This window comes from Heptranchias perlo, chromosome 3 (assembly GCF_035084215.1).
Source record: "Heptranchias perlo isolate sHepPer1 chromosome 3, sHepPer1.hap1, whole genome shotgun sequence".
In the NCBI taxonomy this organism is placed as follows: domain Eukaryota; kingdom Metazoa; phylum Chordata; class Chondrichthyes; order Hexanchiformes; family Hexanchidae; genus Heptranchias; species Heptranchias perlo.
Genome location: NC_090327.1, coordinates 32000558 through 32025008, shown reverse-complemented (window position 1 = coordinate 32025008; position 24451 = coordinate 32000558).

Here is a 24451-nt window from a genome sequence, read left to right as displayed (position 1 = left end):
CATTAACTGGATTACATCACAGGAGAAGCCAAGATCTTGAACAAATTACAATTCAGCAACTTCCAGGTGCAACATGTTCAGCTTTTTCCCAAGTTGCTCCCATCCTCTCCCGTGCTCAGGTACACTTCCTTGGGCCCCTGCAGCTCTCCGATACTTCCACCAACTGCCCATTCTTCATGTGGGTGTCTAACAATGAGTGTTGGCAGGCTATTTGACTGTGGAGGGAATTACAACCGAGCACGGTCCTTGTCGTCATCTGGCCGTGCGCTCATCGACTGGGCCTACCTGATTTCTCCCCTGCCCCTGCCCAGCGATGCTGAGGTCAATTTTGGCAAACAAACAACAAATTATAGGAAGGAAGTGCCGCTTGAAATAAAAAGGTTCAAAAATCAACAGTGCAAAGGGACTGGATGATGTAGTGGACCAGACAGTATCTTTTCACCTGAGGGACATGGATTTCAGGACAGGTACTTGAGTTTTTCAACCTTGAAAGAAGGTAAATGAGTGGGACTGATAAAGGTGCACTTTTACACTGTGGGAGTGGCAGATCTGCAATTCTCCTGCTATCAATTGCACTGCTAAGTGTAACTAAACCATGGTTCAGAAAACTGGATTAAGGCCAGTGGGTTCTGCAAGGTAAACACAAGAAGCCAGTTTGAACTCTTGTCAATGTGTCCTTAAATTCTGACTGTGGTAGGAGGTGACATCCCAGGACAGGTTTACTGTAACAGTCCTGAGATCTCCATTAAACCCTCTGATGGTGTCCTGGAGGTGCTTCTCATTCAGTGGCAGAGCTTTCGCCTCTGAGTCAGAAGGGTGAGGGTTCAAGTCCCACTCCAGAGATTTAGGGCAGAATTTTTACCTGGAGCCGGGAAGAGAGCAGGGGGAAGATTTTCAGGTGCGAAACCTGGATGTAAAGTTGGCAGGTCGGAATGTGTGACCGCAACCTAATTAGAATAGAATCATAGAATCATAGAAGTTTACAATATGGAAACAGGCCCTTCGGCCCAACATGTCCATATCGCCCAGTTTATACCACTAAGCTAGTCCCAATTGCCTGCACTTGGCCCATATCCCTCTATACCCATCTTACCCATGTAACTGTCCAAATGCTTGTCAAAAGACAAAATTGTACCCGCCTCTACTACTGCCTCTGGCAGCTCGTTCCAGACACTCACCACCCTTTGAGTGAAAAAATTGCCCCTCTGGACCCTTTTGTTTCTCTCCCCTCTCACCTTAAATCTATGCCCCCTCGTTATAGACTCCTCGACCTTTGGGAAAAGATTTTGACTATCTACCTTATCTATGCCCCTCATTATTTTATAAACTTCTATAAGATCACCCCTAAACCTCCTACTCTCCAGGGAAAAAAGTCTCAGTCTATCCAACCTTTTTTTTTTATTCGTTCACGGGATGTGGGCGTCGCTGGCAAGGCCGGCATTTATTGCCCATCCCTAATCGCCCTTGAGAAGGTGGTGGTGAGCCGCCTTCTTGAACCGCTGCAGTCCGTGTGGTGACGGTTCTCCCACAGTGCTGTTAGGATCACAGTGCTCTCCCTATAAGTCAAACCATCAAGTCCCGGTAGCATCCTGGTAAGTCTTTTCTGCACTCTTTCTAGTTTAATAATATCCTTTCTATAATAGGGTGACCAGAACTGTACACAGTATTCCAAGTGTGGCCTTACTAATGTCTTGTACAACTTCAACAAGACATCCCAACTCCTGTATTCAATGTTCTGACCAATGAAACCAAGCATGCTGAATGCCTTCTTCACCACCCTATCCACCTGTGACTCTACTTTCAAGGAGCTATGAACCTGTACTCCTAGATCTCTTTGTTCTATAACTCTCCCCAACGCCCTACCATTAACGGAGTAGGTCCTGGCCCGATTCGATCTACCAAAATGCATCACCTCACATTTATCTAAATTAAACTCCATCTGCCATTCATCGGCCCACTGGCCCAATTTATCAAGATCCCGTTGCAATCCTAGATAACCTTCTTCACTGTCCACAATGCCACCAATCTTGGTGTCATCTGCAAACTTACTAACCATGCCTCCTAAATTCTCATACAAATCATTAATATAAATAACAAATAACAGCGGACCCAGCACCGATCCCTGAGGCACACCGCTGGTCGCAGGCCTCTGTCTTCTGTCGTCAATCCAATTTTGTATCCAATTGGCTACCTCACCTTGGATCCCGTGAGATTTAACCTAATGCAACAACCTACCATGCGGTACCTTGTCAAAGGCTTTGCTGAAGTCCATGTAGACCACGTCTACTGCACAGCCCTCATCTATCTTCTTGGTTACCCCTTCAAAAAACTCAATCAAATTCGTGAGACATGATTTTCCTCTCACAAAACCATGCTGACTGTTCCTAATCAGTCCCTGCCTCTCCAAATGCCTGTAGATCCTGTCTCTCAGAATACCCTCTAACAACTTACCCACTACAGATGTCAGGCTCACCGGTCTGTAGTTCCCAGGCTTTTCCCTGCCGCCCTTCTTAAACAAAGGCATAACATTTGCTACCCTCCAATCTTCACCTCACCTGTAGCTGTCGATGATTCAAATATCTCTGCTAGGGGACCCGCAATTTCCTCCCTAACCTCCCATAACGTCCTGGGATACATTTCATCAGGTCCCATAGATTTATCTACCTTGATGCGCGTTAAGACTTCCAGCACCTCCCTCTCTGTAATATGTGCACTCCTCAAGACATCACTATTTATTTCCCCAAGTTCCCTAACATCCATGCCTTTCTCAACCGTAAATACCGATGTGAAATATTCATTCAGGATCTCACCCATCTCTTGTGGTTCCGCACATAGATGACCTTGTTGATCCTTAAGAGACCCTACTCTCTCCCTAATTACTCTTTTGCCTTTTACGTATTTGTAGAAGCTCTTTGGATTCTCCTTTGCCTTATCTGCCAAAGCAATCTCATGTCCCCCTTTTGCCCTTTTGCCCTCCTGATTTCTCTCTAATTGAATGATTACAATTTTACTTCCAGGTTTCCCTTGTGACAACTAGCCAGATTGGCAGGCTGGCTGTCTGTCGGACGGGAAAGGAGCCAGGGAGAGGATACCAGGGGTGACATCGGGGGCTGGAGAGATTGGAGGAGGGCTGGACTCATTGGAGGCTGGAGACACTGGGGGCTGGAGAGATCGGGGGCTGGAGAGACCAGGGCCCCGATATTAGCGGGGAGGCGGGGTGGCAGTGGGGGAGGGCGATTGGGCGTGGGTGTAACCCGCCCAATAAAATCTGTCAATTCCCCAAGCGATCACTAATGAGTTCGAGCCACTTGACGTGGTTTCCGGGTTTGCCATCGGAAAGCTGCGCAGTGGGCGGACTGCGCACCCGCATCACAGGCTGTCAGCTGGAGAAGCTCTATTTAAAGGGGCAGTCCTTCAATGGCTGCTCCTGGAGCAAACACCCAAATAGAACAATGGAGCAGCACAGGGGAAAGGCTGTTCCTAGATTTAGTGATGCCTCACTCCAGGAGCTACTGGATGGGGTGAGGAGGAGGGATTTGTTCTACCCGGTGGACAGGAGGAAGTGACCTGCCTCTGCCACCAAGAAGGCCTGGCTCGAGGTGGCAGAGGAGGTCACCAGCAGCAGCAACATATCCCGCACCTGGGTCCAGTGCAGGAAGCGCTTCAATGACCTAACTAGGTCAGCCAAAGTGAGTACACTTACTCATTCTCCTACACTCCATCTTCCACATCACCACCCCCAACCCCCAACTCATTCTGTACTGCCAACATTACTCTATCACATCACTCCTCACACCCACTGAAAGCTCATCCTCAACTTATCTGCACTTCCTCAGCACTTTCTCACCTCCCCACTACTCACCCCACCACAACCACTCAATCCAATCCTCATACAATGTCATGGCTCTGTCTCATACTCACCCTCTGATGCATCTCTTTCACGCTCAGCCGCACCCAATGCATTCATCGGTTGGCCACGTCACCATCACTCACTCACGCGTCTGTACTTTCTCCCGTTAGAGGAGAAGAGAGCGCAGGATGCATGGGAGAAGGCAAGGATCGGAGGGGGCCCGCAACAGATAGTCATCCTCACAGATGTGAAGCAGGAGGAACTGGAGCTGAGCCGGACCCTCGAGTGCCTGTCCATCGGGGACGCTGAGACTGGCACCTGACAAACGTCTGGTGAGAGAACTTTAACATTCAGCACACACAATATGAATTGATGTTAACATGCCTTGCCATCTTCAGCACCTCAGTATGCTCATCGCAACATGACACATCTGTGATCATGATTAATATTGCCTTCTGTTCTCTTACAGGGCCTTCAGTGACCACTGTGACAGCAGAGGGCGATTCCTCAGAGGACCTGCTGGCCTCTGAGGGTGCACCGTCACATCTGAGCGAGCCATCCACCAGCGCAGATACACACACCTCTGTGGGTCCCAGTCCGCAGTTAGTTGGTGTCGCACATCGTGAGTTACCACATGCATGTGAGCACAAGCAGACAATGGTAGCAGGGGCAGCTGTGGAGAGTCCGCGTCGGTGGGAGCACTCCTCTCCAGGGCACTGCTCAGCTGGACACAGATGCTGAACCCTGGGAGGTCATTTTTTAAAAGGAGAATGATCGAGGGGCAGCAGCACATTTGCGAGGTGCTGGAACAGGTGCCATGCGCGCTCTCCACAATTGCGTAGAGGATAGAGGAGTCCAACTCCTGCATGAGTGGAATGGTGGCACAGGTACGGGAGGGAATCTCTGAGATACTGTCACAGGAACGTGAGGGCATCTCTGAGATAGTGTCGTGAGTAAGTGCGGGAATGTCTGCGATGGAGGGAAGGCTAGCCTCCATGGAGCTTCAAACACGGTTCACAAATGAGTCCATTCGGGCTCTGACAACGGCCGTTCGGACTCAGGGTGATTAACATTCTGTCTTAAACAGGTAGGCAGGTACGCTAGCACTGGCCTTACAAGGCTTCACACATGTCCTCCAAGCTGTCGTCCAGCAGAGTGGTAGTAGTGGTGTGGGCCTAGCCCAGGGGAGGGATGATGGAGAAAGGGGTCATGGAAATGGAGAAGCCACTCAAAGCACCCCTACATCTCACCCGTTGCCCCCCTCTCAAGCAGTACCCGCAATGGTGCCTCCTCTGCAGATGACCGAGTCTGCCCCTGCATCGGTGCAGGTGGAGTAGTCTTTGAAGGGGCCCTCACGGGCGCTTAAACCCAAAGGGCGGAGGCCCAAACCATCTAATCGGTCAGGGCATAAACAAGAACAACCTGCCACTACCTCTGCTGCAGCCACAGGGGATGCACCACGTAGAAGTAGTCGGAAGCAAAAGGCGAAGGTTTTGTAAGCATGAAGGGGATGCAAAAGGGTGTTTGACGGTTAGTCATGTTTTTAATTTATGTTTGCTTTTTGTTAAACTCACATTAAATATTATTATTGTCACAACTGCTACATATTGGCCATGCTTGACTGGCTTCTGTAATAAGGCCCTTTCATGAGGTTCACCATGAACGCCCACGTTTGATGCCACCCATTGGGTCACTCTCCAGTGGGTGTATGTGTAGTTGCAGGATTGTTTTGTGCAGGGAGTGGGGGGAGGTGCTGGTTTGGGCGCTGCTCTGTCCAGGGTGATGAGGACTGGACTCTTCACACTGTCTAATGTTAGGAGAACCGTTCACATATGTGACTCCCTTGCCTCATGAGCAGTCAGGTGAGCCGCAGTTCTGCCCATGGGTTGCTCCTGCTCCTCCTCATCCCCCTCCTCCTCCTCCTCGTGTGGAGGTGCTCGTATTGCTATATGGGTGCAATTGATTCGACCCTGCACCTGGTGGAAGCCAACCACAGAGTGGAATCCCACTGTCCTCTCTCTCCTCATCCATAGGGAAGTTGACCCAGTGCGAGACCCTGCGAAACAAGCCGTCGGTGACCTGACTTATACACTTGTGTGCAGACGACTGAGAGACCCCGGCGATGTCACCGGTGGCACCCTGAAATGATCCGGAGGTGAAGAAGTTGAGGGCAGTGGTGACTTTTACAGTGACAGTTAAAGAGATGCTGCTCGGGCCAGCCCGGGAGCAGCTCTGCATGAAGGAGGCTGCAGATGTCTGTGACCACCTGGTGACTCACTATCAGCCTCCGTATGCACTGCTCCTCAGAGAGGTCCAGGAAGCTGAGCCTCTGTCTATAGACCCTGTTGTGAGGGTAGTGCCTCTTGCAACATTGCTCTCTCTGTTGTTGCCCTCCGTGCTCTTGTGCAGGTGCCTGTGGCACAGCACTGTGTTGTGGAGCTCCAAGTGGCGGAGGTGGACGCCGTGCCTGGCGAGGCCGGTGATGTTGCTCGTCCTCGGATGTAGTGGTGAATGCAGCCATGGCACCCCCCCATCCTGATGGTATGAGTTTGAGGGGGTCCGCAAAGTAGTTAAATATGTTTGCACAGCAGAATTTTGGGTGGAAAGGAAGAATTTTGAGTGAAAACACAAAGGTCTTGCAGCCAAAACTTTGTCTGAAGTGACAGAGTGCCCTGCTGCAATAAATGAGGTTTTCCCCACACCTGTCAAAGAATCATTTGCATCTCCCACTGGCTGCTGGCTGAAACACGTCTGTTGCAACAGAGAGTGTTTCCCACAGCACGAGAAACACGCTGAGGAACCTTCAAAATTGCACTCCTGCCAAAACGTCTACTCAATCAAGTATTTCAAGTACTTTAACTATCTGTCAAACTAAGGAAATGATCATCCTGCCGGCTTTAATTGCCAGTGGGACTCCCGCATTCCGGAGGTGTGCGCCCACCTGAACGTGTTACTGGGGAACCCGGAAGTCAGCAGGTTGGAGTCGGGCTCCGAACCCACTCCGGATTTTAGCGATTTTCAGAGCTCCCCGCCCCCAACACACCCGCTCCGCCATCCGAAAATCGGCCTCCAGAGGAGGGCTGGAGACATCGGGGGCTGGAGAGATCGGGGGCTGGAGAGATCGGAAGAGGGGCGGAGACTTTGCGGGGTGGGACATTGGGGAGATCGGCTGATCACAGGGGTCCGATCGCGGCAGGTAAGCTTGTTGGGCCTGGAGGAAACACTCCTGCTCCTCCTGGCCCACAATCAGTGCAATAAAGAGACTTACCCGATGAACTGGCCCTTCTGGCCTCCATATACTTGGGAAGATTCTCGAGCCCTGGGAAAGCTGTCCTGGAGGCATTAAATTTAAAGCTTAGTTAAATTCAGTTAAAAAAATGCTACTTAACATTTCATAATGACGTTAAGTGCCCTGCTCAATACCCGCCCACCAGCACTAATTGGGAATGCATCCTCAGAAAGTGATCTCCTCGCACGCATCCAATCACATCCACGTTGAACCCGGATTACGGTCATGACCCAAAAAACTACAATTTTCACCTCCAACCTGACTCCAACCCAGTACTGAGGGAGTGCTGCACTGTCAGAGGTGCCGTTTTTTGGATAAGATGTTAAACCCAGGCCCCAACTGCCCTTACAGGTGGACGTAATAGATCCCATGGCATTATTTGAAGAACAGCAGGGGAGATCTCCTCAGTGTTCTGGCTGGTATTTATCCCTCAACAGATTATCTGATCATTTACCTCATTGCCATTTGTGGGACCTTGCTGTGGGCAAATTGGCTGCTGCGTTTCCTACATTACAAAAGTGACCACACTGCAAAAAGTACTTCATTGGTCGTAAAGCGCTATATAAATGCAAGTCTTTCTTTCTTTCGGAGGGGGTTTCCCAGAGTGCCTGTGATGGTTGGGTGCCAGAGGTAGCGGAATTGCTGGCAGTGATACTTGGATCGTCCGACCTCTCAGCCCAAACATAAAAACCAGCGAAGCAGTTTCCAAGTCCTTCTACTGAAGGAGCGGAGAGAGGGGGTTCCGGAATCGGACTGCAAAATCACAAATGCAACCTGGTAGAGCTGCACGCGCACCAGATTCGCCAATGCAAGTTGCTTCAATTTGCAACTGTGCATGCAAAAATCTCGGTTATTAATCTGTCACACAGTGTAAACAAGGGCAGACTCAGCAGCAGTGTTATACCAACCCTGGAAGTCAGCTGGCTGAAAGTTTCTCACGTGAATTTGGGCTCTTAGCAAGTTGATGTCTCTCCACAGTGCAAAACTGCCTCTAATTTAACAGTAAATGGCACTAAATTGTTAACTTCAGAACAAGGGGCACTGAGGAAAGGGGCAGATTTCCTCTGTGTGCTACTATGCGTAATTAGAATCATAGAATAGAATGGTTACAGCATGGAAGGAGGCTATTCGGCCCGTCGAGTCTGTGTTGGCCCACTGCAAGAACAATCCAGCTCGTCCCACTCCCCCGCCCTATCCCCGTAGCCCTACAAATTTTGTGAAACCTTTCTTTATAAACAGGTCTATAGTTTTCTTACACATGTAGGTGTAATGTACAGAAAAAAATCTTCCCTAGCGTGACAATATCACACTGGGACAATGGGTGGTGCTTTTTCAGGTTAAGGTGCATTGCAGGGACAGCGTAAAAGGAGCTTTATTTGGTATCTAACGCTGGCATATGTGAGATTGACTGGTGCTAACTTTGGGTGACAAAATGAAAAAGCTCTGTTCTCCAGTAAAGAAATAATAGGACCCCAATTTACATAAATTCATGAAGCCCCTGGCTGCTTTTGGTGGGCACCACATCTGCCTGCAGGACCCTGCAGGTTAAAATTGGCAATGTCGAGTTACAAGCAGGTAAGTAAACCCTTTGTTTTTAACATTACCACTGGTGAATAGGGTTAAAATCAACCTCCACTTGACTCATCTCTCCTGGCTCATATTTGAGTACAGTCAGTCGTCCCATGTCTATATTTGCATGTTTTTGTCAGCTGCTATTCTCCCTGAGGTAATTTTTTGCCCCATTGCCCTTTGGAGAAGTCCGTCTGTAAGAATCGGAAGAAGTGATTATGTGAGACTCATAATTCACCACATATCCATTATCTTCCAGCAAAGTATCTTTGCAAAATGCTTCAGATGCACTTATAGTGACCAATACTAATAGTTTAATGAGTTGGAGATCTTTAAAAATGTAATTAATTTGATTATGTGTAGTACACTCAGGCGCCAAAATGAAATTAGTGGGAATGTTTTAATTGCATGATGGAGATTAATAGACAGACAGATAATTCGGGTAAACCAGTTACAAGTAACCATAATTTATGACTTGTGTTGCCACATAGTCGATTTGGGTTTCATTCCGATACGCAGCTGCTGATTTGCTGGCATAGCTTTTTTTTAAGCTAGCGAACAAAGCAACATTTGAGAAATTGAAGGTGCAAAGCAAAATGGACACCGCTTGACAGGACTCCCATTCAAAAGGGGAATCCTCCCTGGCTTGCCCTATAGCTCAACGAGCTTATTCAATGAGCATCTGAGCCATACATATAAATATAAGATAGACACTAATAAATCCAATAAAGAATTCAGGAGAAACTTCTCTACTCAGAGAGTGGTGAGAATGTGGAACTTGCTACCACATGGAGTAGTTGAGGCGAATAGTATTTATGGGGAAGCTAGATAAGTACATGAGGGAGAAAGGTTATGCTAGGGTTAGATGAAGTAGGGGGAAGGAGGCCAGTTGGGTCCAATGGCCTATTTCTGTGCTGCAATTCTATGTAATTCAATGTAAGACTGGGAGGGTCGACCCTTGGAATGTGCTGAGTTAGCTGAGTGACAGTAAGGGTGCTGCATCTGATCTTAGCATTTCTGGATTAGGCGAGAGGGAAAATTGAGCAAGGAAAATTGAGTTCAGCTCCTAATCACTATCAGTGACCTCCTGAAGGGAGTGTGTGTGCTTACACATTAGAAGAGGTCAGGATCATACTCCTCTGTAAACCCCTCCCTAAACAAATTCTAATAGCCTGTCAACACACACCGTCAAGGGCCACACTTGGGCAAGATCCCAGGGAAAGTGCTCTGATCCAAGAACCACAAGTCAACAAGGAGGAAAGGAAAAGAAAGAAAGAGACATTATTCAAGAGGAGAAAATATAATTTTCCCTGGGCGCCCAGTGTGTATCCTCCATTTAAATGTTTTTTTTTAAATTGAGAAACCAAAGGGGAGGGCCAGAAACTAGAGAGCAGAACATCACCAAGAGTGAAAGAGCAGACGAGGTGGATCAGGTGAACTGAGCAACTAAAAGGCCCGAATGAAAAATCAAAAAGAGTCAGGCAGGAAGGAGGAGGGAGTGAAGACAACCACCTCAGGATATCCTTGTGGGACTTAACAGTGTCTATGAAAGGAGGCAGTGTCCTACGCCAAATGATCAAAGGAGATCCACCAGTTATTAAAGTGGGAAATTCTGTCCCTCTCCCCAGGATAGGAAGAGACAGTCTCATGCCCAACTCACAGTGGCCAGTTGAAGGATGCTCCATGTAATCCAGAATATTGACCAGAAAGAAAATCATGGTGAAGAAAGGCTTATGGAAATCTCAACAGCTGCTGCACTGCTGACAGTGAAAGTGGAGTTAGAGCTCACTATAAATCTTGCTCTAAGTGAGTCACAGCTACAGTCATCAGGAATATTTAGAGCAAGCTTGACTTGCTTCTTTATCCTCAGCATGGCAGAGAGAAGACAGTGATGTAAAAATGTTCTCTCCATTTTAGTAGGGATTGGTGAAGGGGCAGTGCTGGGGAAATCCCGTGTAGTATATGCTCGTTGAAAATGTAACAATTCACTCAACATTGCATAGCCAGTCGCTATCTGAGGGTTTACTGTTCCGCGTGCAGACATACACACGCACACAGTATATTGTGTAAATATTATGTACTACTAATGCAGCTCAAGTTCTAGTACAGGACAAGTGCTGATGGTAACAGGGGAGGCGGTCTTATTTTCCTGAATGCCAACCATCGTCACAACAGCCACAGGTATGAATGGTGTATGTCTCTCCCATATCAGAGGCTGGGTATTCTGCGGCGAGTGACTCACCTCCTGACTCCCCAAAGCCTTTCCACCATCTACAAGGCACAAGTCAGAAGTGTGATGTGATACTCTCCATTTGCCTGGATGAGTGCAGCTCCAACAACACTCAAGAAACCCGACACAATCCAGGCACATAGGAACAACACCACCTGCACGTTCCCCTCTAAGTCACACACCATCCCGACTTGAAATATATCGCCGTTCCTTCATCGTCGCTGGGTCAAAATCCTGGAATTCCCTTCCTAACAGTACTGTGGGAGAACCTTCACCACACGGACTGCAGCGGTTCAAGAAGGCGGCTCACCACCACCTTCCCAATTAGGGATGGGCAATAAATGCTGGCCTTGCCAGTGACGCCCACATCCCATGAACGAATAAAAAAATAAATAAAATCCATCTTTTGTACAAATATCATGCGACTCCCATTTATGTGGATTATCCACTATGACCGGATATCCCTTTTGTCGCTCTTTCCATTGCATACACTGTACAAAATATTTGCACTGAACTATTCACAGGCATTTACAAGGTGCAACACTGCCACTTGGTGGTAGGAAAGCAGTACTACATAGGTTAAAAAAATCATTTTCTAAACAAATCCGCCTGGAATTTCTGCGGGGTTGGATGATCTCTGGCGTAAGATTGGCAGAACCCCCGGAGAAACTGTGTCAATGGCCAAAAACAGCTGTTTATAGGCTGTCCCTCCAAGGTTTCCTCCAACGTTATGGTGGGAGATCAGGGGAACCCTGCAGAAATTCTCTCCCATCCTGCTTTCCTGCCTCAAAGAGAAGATGATGAAGTACTCATGGTAGTTCAGTTGATAAATTCACTGTGTGATCTAGTGCTGAGCTATGTGCATCAGGTTTATTCTTACGTATTAGCTGTGATAGCAGATCTCAGCTGGGGTGCTGGTGAGGTAGCAGAATCTCAGCTGGGGTGCTGGTAGAAGTGTTGTGCTACAACTGGCCTCAATGGTCCTGTTCTTGTGAGGAGGAAATAAATCAGTCAGGATTTCCACTGCTGATTACCATCCAGTGACCTCTTCAGGAATGAGTATTTGCACGATGACTGGCGGAAACAGAATCAGGTTTGGATGTAATGTCCCCACAATTGAATAGCCCACAGCCACTCAGCCTCACACGCGAAGAATGGCTAGTTGGGATATCTGCTGGCACCAGAGTCTGCACAGAGTCACCGCCTGACGGAGTGGAGAAGAAATATTGGGTTAAAATAAAGTCTCACCATCAAAAATTTTAAATATATTTGTCTCAATGTTCAACATCTGTCCAAGATCAACACTGTACCACAGGGAAGGACAAAAAGTTAGCTCGGAGATGAGCGACCACTCTGGCTGAAGGAGACATCTTGTCAAACCTGTGGAGCGAAACAAGCACCATTGTAAAGAGGATGCTGCAACATCACAAGATAAAGATAAGATGCTGGTCCTGTCAGCAACACAAAGCACAGAGATGAGGCTTTCCTGAGGGAGGCTGTGTAAGCTGCAGTCCTTCACATTTATTGACTGATTTACATGTTACAGTGCAGGATAAAACACAGCTGCTTGCAGTGCTAGTGTGTTTGATTGAGGGGAGATGAAGGACGGATCTGTGTGTTGGATGCATCGGCAATGTTGATGCCTATATTATGTTGGTTGATCCACAAGAATTTGCATTTATATAGCACCTGTCATGACTTTAGGACATCCCAAAGAGCTTCACAGTAAATTATATTGGGTACCAGGTTATATTGCGTACCTGGTTATATTGGGTACTAAATTATGTTGGGTACTGCCTTATTTAGGTACTGGGCTATATTGGGTACAGGGTTATATTAGGTACCAGATTATATTATATACCAAATTATATTGACTACCAGGTTATATTGGCTACCAGGTTAAATTGGGTACCAAGTTATATTGAGATCAGGATATATTGGGCATTGGCTTATTTGGATACTAAAAAGAAAGACTTGAAAGAATTTGCATTTATATAGTGCTTTTCATGACCTCAGGACATCCCAAAGCACTTTATAACCAATGAAGTACATTTGAAGTGTAGGCACTTTTGTAATATCGGAAACACGGCAGCCAATTTGCACACAGCAAAGTCCCACAAAAGCAATGTGACAATAACCAGATAATCTGTTTTAGTGGTGTTAGTTAAGGGATAATCATTGGCCAGGACACCAGTGAGAACTCCCCTGCTCTTCATTGAAATAGAACCATGGGATTTTTTATGTCTTGCTGAGAGGGCAGATGGGGCCTTGGTTTATCGTCTCATCTGAAAGACGGCGCTTTGGTCGCACTCCCTCAGTACTGCACTGGAGTGTCAGGCTAGATTATGTGTTCAAGTCTCTGGAGTGGGAATCCACGACCTTCTGACTCTAAGGTGAGCGTTCTACCCCTGAGCCATGGCTGACACAAGTGGCCCTTCATAATAATATTCCTCACTAACACTTTTTCAAGGCCACAATCTCAACCAATGTCTTGCTCAAGGGGAACGCAGCAACCCATCACTTGATGCTGTGGTGGGACATGTGTGTTTGCGCCTATGGTTCCCCAAGTTGTGAGCTCCTGATTTCAATCTCACCACTCCGGGCAGTTGCCGAGTGAAGGTCAGGCACTTCCCCATAGTAAGAGGTAGCTGCATGGATTTTCCTGCTTCCTGATAGGAATCCCTTCCCTTCTTTTGTTGGAGAGCAAGAAAAGGATAGGGAATGGCATTGAATGCCAATTTGGTCAACATTCCACTGCAAGGCCAGCTTTGAATGGAAACCTAGGACTAAATTATGCACTGTCTGCAAAGGGAGAGGGGAAGTGGGTTGCAATAGTTCAGTTTCTCCAACTCAGTCATCATCCCCAGGGGCAGATAAACTCATGGGCCTGTGGGGCCCATGCCCAGGGGCCCCAGTCATACAGAGTCCCCTGTAAAAATCACCATAATGCAAGAAAACTGCTTAAAACTGTTGGATAATTTCATTTAAGCTTAGCATATTGTGATATGATTTGCTTTATTATTAATGCAGTGTGTGAACATTGTACAGTCTTATTTCTTCATGCATTTTACTACACGTTTGTGTTTTAATAGGTTGGGGGAAGGGATCCCAAGTGTTGTTGTTACCCAGTGTCCCACGGATTCTTAATATGGCTCTGATCATCTCCCCCCAAAGGCCAGGTGGACAACCTGATCCTAGGCCTCAGACATTGCCATTTTGAAAACTGGCGGTTGCTCAAGAGTTGCCTGGACTGACTTTGATATTCCCTCCATTTCACTGTATAGAAGTGTCCAGTTTCCACTTGTCACTTCCATGTAGCAGCACAGCTGAGATCCATATCTTCATTGTGGGTGTCTTGGGCACAAACCTACATCCTACCATTCTGTGCTGAAACCTGTGCTGGTTCTATTGTTGTGTCTATTGCATTGGCTTGACATTCCTTATGGCCTTGCGGGCCATTGCTTGCTGAGAGTTAATGGGTTTAGGACGTTTAGGCTTCAGGTGAAGTCCAGCACTTGTACGTTTTCCCCAAGCATACTGGCATATTTAGCATAAACATCATAAAAGGGTTTTTTCAGGGGCTCAATAGGTTGACATGGTGTGTTACTAAGCCATACGGACCAGGAAGGTTACAGGTTTATGCTGATTTCAGTTGAGACAGAGTTAGGAGTGCTACAGTTGACCTTGGAGTCCTTCAGCAAGAAAGATAAGAATGAGCCAGGGTTTCCACTCCTGTTTACTCCCCAGTGACTCCTGCTGGAAAGTCCACGTGCTAGGAAAAGGTTGGATTTGGACTGTGATGTCCCTCTCCATATAGCCTGCCAATATTGGCCACTTTGGGGAGCCACCAGCATTTGTGCAACCGAATGCCAGGAAGAAGTCAAAGTCTTCAGGAGAGCCGAAAAGTACATTGGAAAGAGAAGACACAGACTTATCCTCCTCAATGAGCAAAGAACCTGAGTGGTATAACACCCTTTGTACCACTGCCTTCCCAGTGGGCGCATCACAACAGAAGAAAAACTGCCTAAACTTACGCTCAAAACGCTAACCTATCTTCCTCTTTTAGATGCTGACTGACCTGCTGCACATAGGAAGATAGGAACATAAGAATTGCTAAATGAAAAAAAAACAAGGTCCATCTAGTTCGCCTTCTACCATCCTGGTAGTCACATGTTACAACAATATATTTCCAATATTTTCTTAATCTTGGATTTCCAGTGATCACAGTTTTGTTTTTATATAGAATGTGACACTAAATTTGCAATCTCACTCAGAATGTCCAGAAGGGTGACTGTTGTGGGAGGTGTAAACCTCACACTAATGCAAAAGGGTATGCTCTTCTGAAGGTGGGTTTGAAGCATTTTGTTGGAGCAGGGTAATGGAATATGACCTCTCTCATTCTTTCAAGCTGTAAAAATCCCGTCCTCCTCCCTGCATCTTCACCAGATTGAAATCAAAACTGTCTCCTACTTCTATCCAGGGCCTCAAACACTCATTCTGTGTGAGAGCGATTTACTTGTACTTCCTCCAACCTAATAAAGCAGGGGGGGAAAAAATGGATGAGGCCTATTATTGGGCGCGGGTAGCATGATCCACTATTAACCCGTGCCTGATGGCCCCTGACCAGGCAGGATGAGAACTTCGTCCAGCCTCAGTATTCACCTTCAAGCATCGTTGAAATGTAGGCCTTATATGACGATTGAAGTAAATATGCACTTACCACCAGCAGGGGGAGGCACCAATCTCTTAAAGGGAGGATAGCTCTTAAAATTTCTTAACGGTAGCAGGTACCTGTTACTTGCTAAAAATAACAGTCTGTTATCTGCATGGAGTCTGAACGCAGATCAAACATCGCACACGTAAAACACAGATGCAGCTCCAGTCCCTATGTTTACAAAGTGATGACTTATGTTAAAGCATTGAATAAAGGTTGTGCACTACTAAATCCCACATCCTCCAATCTGCATGCCAGACCTCACCAGCCCGCCGATCTGAGTTTGTACCTGGCCTCGAAGAATGCATGCACCAAGATTCTCTGCTGATGCACTAGAGGCCTTGGTGCAAGAGGTGGACAGAAGGAGGGACATCCTATATCTGCTGGGGGTGGGGGGGGGGCAAGAGGCCCTCCAGACATATGCTCAAAAGGCAGTGGGAGGCAGTTTGAGACAAAGTCAATGCCAGGCGCACAGCACCACGAACATGGATGCAGTGTAGGAAGAAGTTCAATATTTTGATACGAGTGGTCAAGGTGAGTGAGGTCAACTGTCAAGTGGCGTCTCCTACCAACTGCACCACTAGCTGCATCCACTGGTCCACACACTACACCCCCCATCACCCACATCCAACAAACTCTTTCAATCAGTACTCAACTCTTCCAATCAGATGCTTCCTCTAACCCTCACACATTACCAATGTTGCAAGCCGCACACGCAAAACACACAAGTGACTCACACTGGAAGCTATTCAACCATGACAGCCACAACACCCAAAATTCTTGCAGGACACTCACCGACACAGGTCCCGCTTTCTTGCAGGAGAAGGTGTCGCATAACAGGAGACAGCAAGTGGCAGTGGAATTTAGCCCCTCGAGCCTGTTCCTCTATTCAATGAGATCATGGTTGATCTGTGACCTAACTCCATATACCCACCTTACTCCCATATCACTTAATACCCTTGGTTCACAGAAATCTATCAATCTCAGATTTAGAATTCACAATTGAGCTAGCATCAACTGCCATTTGCCGAAGAGCGTTCCAAACGTCTCCCACCCTTTGTGTGTAGAAGTGTTTCCTAACTTCACTCCTGCACATCCTGGCTCTAAATGTTAGGCTATGTCCCCGCGTCCTAGTATTCAAGTCTAGGAGTCCTCCAAAAACAGTTACAAATGCATCAGCAGCCAGAAGCAATAATCCAGCCATTAACCTGTAAATCCTGAATGGTCCCTTTAAATAGCGCTGGTGGGGGTCCTCCAGGCACTCTAAGACATGTTCAGATGGTTGTGGTTAAGACTGTGCATTGAGTTGAGCTGGGAACGTGCGTGCGCAGCCAAGATGCTATCTTGGCACTTCGGAAGGCCACATAGCGCCGAAACAATGGGAGCTACACGGCCCAATTTCTAGCCCATTGTGTTCGCTGCTCAAGGTGCGGCCTCCCCTACGTTGGGAGGCCAAACGCAGATTAGGTGAGCGCTTTGTCAAATAGATCCATTCTGTTTGCAAGTGTGACCCCGAGCTCCCTGTCGCTTGCCACTCCAATCCCCCGTCCCACTCGAACTCTGACCTCTCTCTTTGGCCTTCCGCTCAGTTTCGTTGAAGCTGAACCTAAGCTCAAAAAACTGCACCTTATCTTTCTACAAGGCACTTTGAAGCCCTCTGGCTTTACTATTGACTTTAATAACTTCAGCTTCCATTTTTTGCTTCGACAGGAAGTGTTGGCAGGGTGGGGTGGGTGTGTCAATGTTTTTGAGGGGGTGCGAGGACCAAAGGAGCAAGTTAAATTCACAAGCTCAAAAATATAATGTCCAAATGTAAAGTCCAGATACTTTGAATTCACAATATTCAAAGGGGTTTTATTCATAATGTTCAAGGGGTTTTAACCCCTGCCCTACCGTATGTAGCTCTGTGTGTGTATGTGTGTGTGTGTCTGTATGTGCAAGTGTGTCAGTGTGTGCATGTATGTGTATGTTTTTCACTCCACTGCCTTTTGTTCTGTTCCTTTTTAAATGTAATATTTCCTAGTTGTGATGAAGGGTTCATACTTGAAACGTCAACTTGTCTGTTCGCTCCACAGGTGCTACCCGACCTATTGACTGTTTCCAGCAGTTTCTGTTTTAGTTTCGGATTTCCAATATCTACAGTTTTGTTGCTTTCTGACTCCTATTCTAACTCACTGTTTCTCAGGATCTCCACACAATTCCTTCTCTCCCTCAGTCATTCTCCTTCGTCGAGGTAATCTTTGCATTTTAAAATCCAACTTTGATGTCACTTATCCCTATTACCTGACATACCTTATCTTCTCCTTTACTGCTTTCAACCTTGGTGCCTTCCTGTAATTTGGGCCTTGCCCCTTAGCCTAGTTCACTCAATAAATAAAGTGCTGTAATTGTGGGCAACCAGAGTTTGCACTGCACAGGAATACAGGCACAGTCAAATTTGAGGTTAACTCACCTGTCAAAGAGTGTTGTGTTTTCCTGGGATAATGGGTTGTAGGCCTGTGCTTCTGTTAAATCAAGACTGATCCATTGGCCTAGGCCAGATCTACTTATATCGATGGGGGAGTCAGTGACAGAGTGCTACTGTTCACAGGTTAGCAGCAAGCAAGATTGGGTGGGTACAATATATTCCCTACACAGTGAGAGAGAAGCCTTGTTAAACTCGCAAACATCTGTGGAGTTTATATTAGAAATTTCACTTCATATGCAATGTCTGTGGTCTCAGCAGGTCACTCGTTATTCCTTCAGCTGCACTTCAATTATTAAATAGCAGACAAAACAATTCAAACTCTTCAGCAGGGTATCGTGCCATCAGGACCCCTTTTCGAGAAGAGCATTAGCACAGTACTCCTATTAAAGGAGCCTCACTATCGCAGCCCCTTTTTAATAAGAAGTCTCACTATCCGGTGCCTTTTATTGAAAGACACTCACCACTAGGATCTCTTTTAAAGAGGATATTACCAGCAGAAACTTTTTAAAGAAGGGCATCTCACAATGACACCCTCTTGTAAAGGGAGAATCTCAACATTAAGATCTTTTTTAAGAGAAAACTTTGCCACCAAGATCCATTTTAAAGTGATTTTAACCCGACTGTGACAGAAAAAAAGAAACCAATACCATAACTCATCATGGACAAGAAGGCTTCATTTTTGTCACAAAAGAATCTCACTATCAGAACCTCTTTTAAAGAGGGAGCCTCATCATAAGCACCTCTCACCATCCAAACCATTAAAGACAGCCTCACTATCTGGCCCTTTAAAAAAGAGTCTCACAACCAGCAGCACATTTCAAGAGCATGAGCTTCAACTTTAGCTAACAGTTTCTTATGAGGGACTTTATCGAATGCCTCCTGGAAGTCCATACAAACAACATCCATAGACATTCCCCTGTCCATTACTATAATCACCTCTTCAAAAATTTCAATCAGGCTCGTCAGGCATGACCTACCCTTTACAAATCTATGCTGGTTCTCTCTGATCAGCTGAAAAGTTTCAAGCTGTTCAGTCACTCTATCCTTAATTATAGATTCTAGTTAGATAATAAGTGGAATAGAAAAATTAATTAGGAGCAATCGGTTCCTATTTCAAGGGAGTACGGGCTCGATGTTACCAGGACTGCGGGTTTGTGGCGGGGGGGCTATTGGGCGCGTGGGTAACGCGCCCGGTGAAATTAGTCTGCCCCCCGCGCGATCGCAGCCTAATTGGATCCACTTACCTGTTCTTCCGGGTTCCCCACTGCTGATCTGCGCGGCGGGCAGACTGCGCATGCGCAGTAAGGTCTGTCAGCTGGAGGAGCTCTATTTAAAGGGGCAGTCCTCCACTGACTGATGCTGCAACAAATAGAAAAAATTACAGCATGGAGCAGCCCAGGGGGAAGGCTGCTCCCAGTTTAATGATGCCTCACTCCAGGTATCATTGGATGGGGTGAGGAGGAGGGGGAGGACAGAGATCTTCCCCCCGGCGGGAGGGAGGAAGCGGCCTGCCTCTGCCACCAGGAAGGCCTTGCTCGAGGTGGCAGAGGAGGTCACCTTTTTTTTTATTCGTTCATGGGATGTGGGCGTCACTGACGAGGCCAGCATTTATTGCCCATCCCTAATTGCCCTCGAGAAGGTGGTGGTGAGCCGCCTTCTTGAACCGCTGCAGTCCATGTGGTGACGGTTCTCCCACAGTGCTGTTAGGAAGGGAGTTCCAGGATTTTGACCCAGCGACTATGAAGGAACGGCGATATATTTCCAAGTCGGGATGGTGTGTGACTTGGAGGGGAACGTGCAGGTGGTGTTGTTCCCATGCGCCTGCTGCTCTTGTCCTTCTAGGTGGTAGAGGTCGCGGGTTTGGGAGGTGCTGTCGAAGAAGCCTTGGCGAGTTGCTGCAGTGCATCCTGTGGATGGTGCACACTGCAGCCACAGTGCGCCGGTGGTGAAGGGAGTGAATGTTTAGGGTGGTGGATGGGGTGCCATTCAAGCGGGCTGCTTTATCTTGGATGGTGTCGAGCTTCTTGAGTGTTGTTGGAGCTGCACTCATCCAGGCAAGTGGAGAGTATTCCATCACACTCCTGACTTGTGCCTTGTAGATGGTGGAAAGGCTTTGGGGAGTCAGGAGGTGAGTCACTCGCCGCAGAATACCCAGCCTCTGACCTGCTCTTGAAGCCACAGTATTTATATGGCTGGTCCAGTTCAGTTTCTGGTCAATGGTGACTCCCAGGATGTTGATGGGGGATTCGGCGATGGTAATGACATTGAATGTCAAGGGGAGGTGGTTAGACTCTCTCTTGTTGGAGGTGGTCATTGCCTGGCACTTATCTGGCGCGAATGTTACTTGCCACTTATGAGCCCAAGCCTGGATGTTGTCCAGGTCTTGCTGCATGCGGGCTCGGACTGCTTCATTATCTGAGGGGTTGCGAATGGAACTGAACACTGTGCAGTCATCAGCGAACATCCCCATTTCTGACCTTATGATGGAGGGAAGGTCATTGATGAAGCAGCTGAAGATGGTTGGGCCTAGGACACTGCCCTGAGGAACTCCTGCAGCAATGCCCTGGGGCTGAGATGATTGGCCTCCAACAATCACTACCATCTTCCTTTGTGCTAGGTATGACTCCAGCCACTGGAGAGTTTTCCCCCTGATTCCCATGGACTTCAATTTTACTAGGGCTCCTTGGTGCCACACTCGGTCAAATGCTGCCTTGATGTCAAGGGCAGTCACTCTCACCTCACCTCTGGAATTCAGCTCTTTTGTCCATGTTTGGACCAAGGCTGTACCACCAATATATCGCCCACCTGCATACAGTGCAGGAGGCGCTCCAATGACCTCAGTAGATCAGCCAAAGTGAGTACACTTACTCATTCCCCTACACTCCATCTGCCACATCACCGCCCCCATCCCACATCTCCTTCAGCACTGCCAACACTACTCTGTCACATCACCCCTCATACCCACTCAAAGCTCATCCTCATCTTAACTGCACTTACTCACCTTGCCAGTACTCATCCCGCCACTACCACTCAACCCAATCCTCATACAATCTCATGGCTCTATCTCATACTCACCCTGTCGTGCATCTCTTTCACAGTCAGCCTCATTCAACCTGCCACTACCTGTGCTGCAGCCACAGGGCATGCATCACATATGCTTAAGGCAAACGTGTCGTGAGCATGAAGGGGATGTACAAGGGTGTTTGAGGGTTTGTCATGGTTTTTAATTATATTTAATTTCTGACCAACTCACAATACATATTATATTGGCACCACTACTGCCACGTCTTTGCAAATCTTGTCTGGTTTGTGCAATAATGCCCTTTCCTGAGGATCACAATGAAGACCCACAAGTGATGACACCCATTGTGTCACTGCAGAGTGGTGTAGGTGTATTTGCAGGGCTCTTTTGTGCAGACGTTGGCGATGTCCCCGGTGGCACCCTGGAAGGATGCAGAGGAGAAGTTGTTGAGGGCAGTGGTGACTTTGACAGTGACAGGTAAGAAGATGGTGCTCGGGCCAACCGGAGCAGCTCGGCATGAAGGAGGCTGCAGATGTCCACGACTACATGTCGAGTGACTCTGAGCCTCCGTGTGCACTGCTGCTCAGAGAGGTCCAGGAAGCTGAGCCTCGGTCTGTGGACCCTGTGGCAAGGGTAGTGCCCTCTGCGACGCATCTCTCTCTGCGGTTGCCCTCCCTCCTGCTGTACAGGTGGATGTGTCACAGCACTCTGTTGTGGAGCTCCACGTGTCAGAGGTGGACGGCGTGGCCGGTGAGGCTGGTGAGGCTGGTGATGCTGTTCGCCCTCCGAGGAGGTCATGACTGCAGGTACGATGGCCCCCATCTGGAAGATGTACATCTGAGGGGGTCCGCAAGGTAGGTACATGTCTCTTGCCCCCCGGGGTAAGTGTGCAAGTTGGTGAATTTTCTTGTCAGGAGGAGGGTGGTGGAGGCCAAACTTTGTCCCAAGTGACAGAGTGGCCTCCTGCAATGAGTGAGGGTCTCCCCCCACCCACCTGTCAAATGGACCTTTGCAGCTGCCACAGGCTGACAGCTGCAACACGTCCATTTCAACTGGGAGTGTTTCCCCCAGTGTGGGAAACAGTCCCAGTTGTCTCTAAAATCCCACCCCTCCTCACATATTCACTTAATCAGGTCAGTTAATGACCTGAAATACCTACGTAAATACTTTTTAGGAGCTTTAACATAGCAAATGTCCCAATTATTCCACAGAGGAGAAATGGACACCAATCAGTAATAGGGGAGTTAACATAATGGTTCTGGGGAAGTTTTTGAAGATGGGGAGAGAGATAAAAAGGTGACGGGACTCAATAAGTGAATTCCAGAGAATAGACCAAAGAATACATTGGTGGAGGGAAGTGGATGCATGGAAAGCCAGATTTGGAAGATGAAATGGCAATATTTAAATTATAATATAGAACCATAGAACCATAGAAAAGATACAGCACAGAAGGGGGCCATTCGGCCCATCGTGTCCACGCCAGCTTGAAGAACCACCATTCTAATCCCACCTTCCAGCATCCGGTCCGTAGCCCTGCAGCTTACAGCATATATTTTCACAATTCCAAATACAAATTAAAGGAGCTTCAGTCTGGCATGTGCTTAATTTGTTTTTACAGGAGTTAATGTCTTAGATTCATCTCTTTGATCAAAGTGTGAACTCCTAGGTGGTGGAGGTCACAGCTTTGTGAGGTGCTGCCAAAGAAGCCTTGGCCAGTTGCTGCAGTGCATCCTGTAGATAGTCCACACTGGAGCCACGGTAATCCTGTCTCCATAGTAAGATAGCTGATCTCCACCTGAGTGGTGGTAGGGGTTCCTACATTTAGGCTCACCACCCCTAATCTAGAGAGGGCGGAATTGAGCTGGGCTCTTGCTCTTGTGCTGAAAGTGTTCACATGTGGCTGTTGTTTGAGTCAAATAATCTGCTGATGTTCAGTATCAAGGCTCATATGTGAAGATTGGCCAGTTGGACAAGGCATCAGATGGTGAATGGTGGAAGTGGAGCTATACCCCAATGAAGAATGAATGAGAAGAGATGAGGGGAAAAAGTTGGTAAGGAAGAAGATCACACATCAGTGAACAGCCATTAACCCTCAGCTCCAGCTTCAACTGTGCACATTAATTCTCTTGTACTGATGGATTCAGTAATTGCTCCCAGTTGAGGAGCACTTAGTTTTTAAAAAAAATACATACAGCAGCTTCTAAGATAGCTTCATTGGTAAATGCACCACATGGTATAGCAATGGTATTGAGCTCATACAGATCAAGTTTAATCTCTAGTTTGCCTGAGTTAGCCAGGGCCACATCAGAAGCCCTATAGTTGGCTTGAGTGTCACTGAGCTAGGTAGGGGGCAGATCAATCAGGGTGCCAGCACCTTATCCTTATCCAGTGACTCCTGCTGGAAAGTGCGCACATGATGATTGTGGGTGAGGACATGATCGGGTTCAGCTGTGACGAACTCCAGGTTGAATAGCCTGCTGATGTCCACCTCCTAGGCTGAAAAATAAAGAATGGGTGAGATATTAGTGGGCTACCAGATCCCATGAAGCCTTGCATCAGTCCATACCCTCAGGAGACGAAGGGACAAAACTAGAAGGTGGCGAAGATCCATAACTGCAGTAAAAGTGAAGTTCGCAGTGGACACAAAAAGGTCCATGTGGGGCTTTAACTGAAGACAAAGAAGGTCCGCAGGCAGGATCAGTTAACAAGTACTAGTCATTAGGCATGAATAATGCTGACTTTAATATTAAAATGGCAACAGCCAGTCACAAATCTGCACATTCCTGATGCGTGGCCCATTGCTGGTGAGTCTCATTTGATATGAATATTGTTTAATTATACAGACTCTAATGGCTTCAGGGGCATCTCACCCAGTATGGGGACAGCCATTAAAATATATATCGAGCTCCTTGAGACTCTATAACCATTAATCATTCCCAACTACCTGGGTCCTCGTGACTCAGTGAACCTGCCAATCTTCTATCTTCTGGCACAGCTGCCTGGTTTCTGCTCCTAACAGCACATTTCCATAGTGCAGACAGCAACGACTGTGAATCTACAGATTTATCATGTGTAAAAATCTAATCCAGACAGCACGGAATTTAAAAGACTTTGTAATCCCCTATAGCTGTAGCTTCTGATGCTTGAGAAGGAGGTCAACTAGGTTTGCGTCAACCCAGTTGATTCAGTTGTGAATTTAAGGGTTAATTGTTGTTTGCTGATGTAAGATCTTCTTTCTTGCCAACTTTCTCCCTCATCTCTTCTCATTAAATCTTCATTGGGATATAGCTCCACTTCCACCATTCACCCT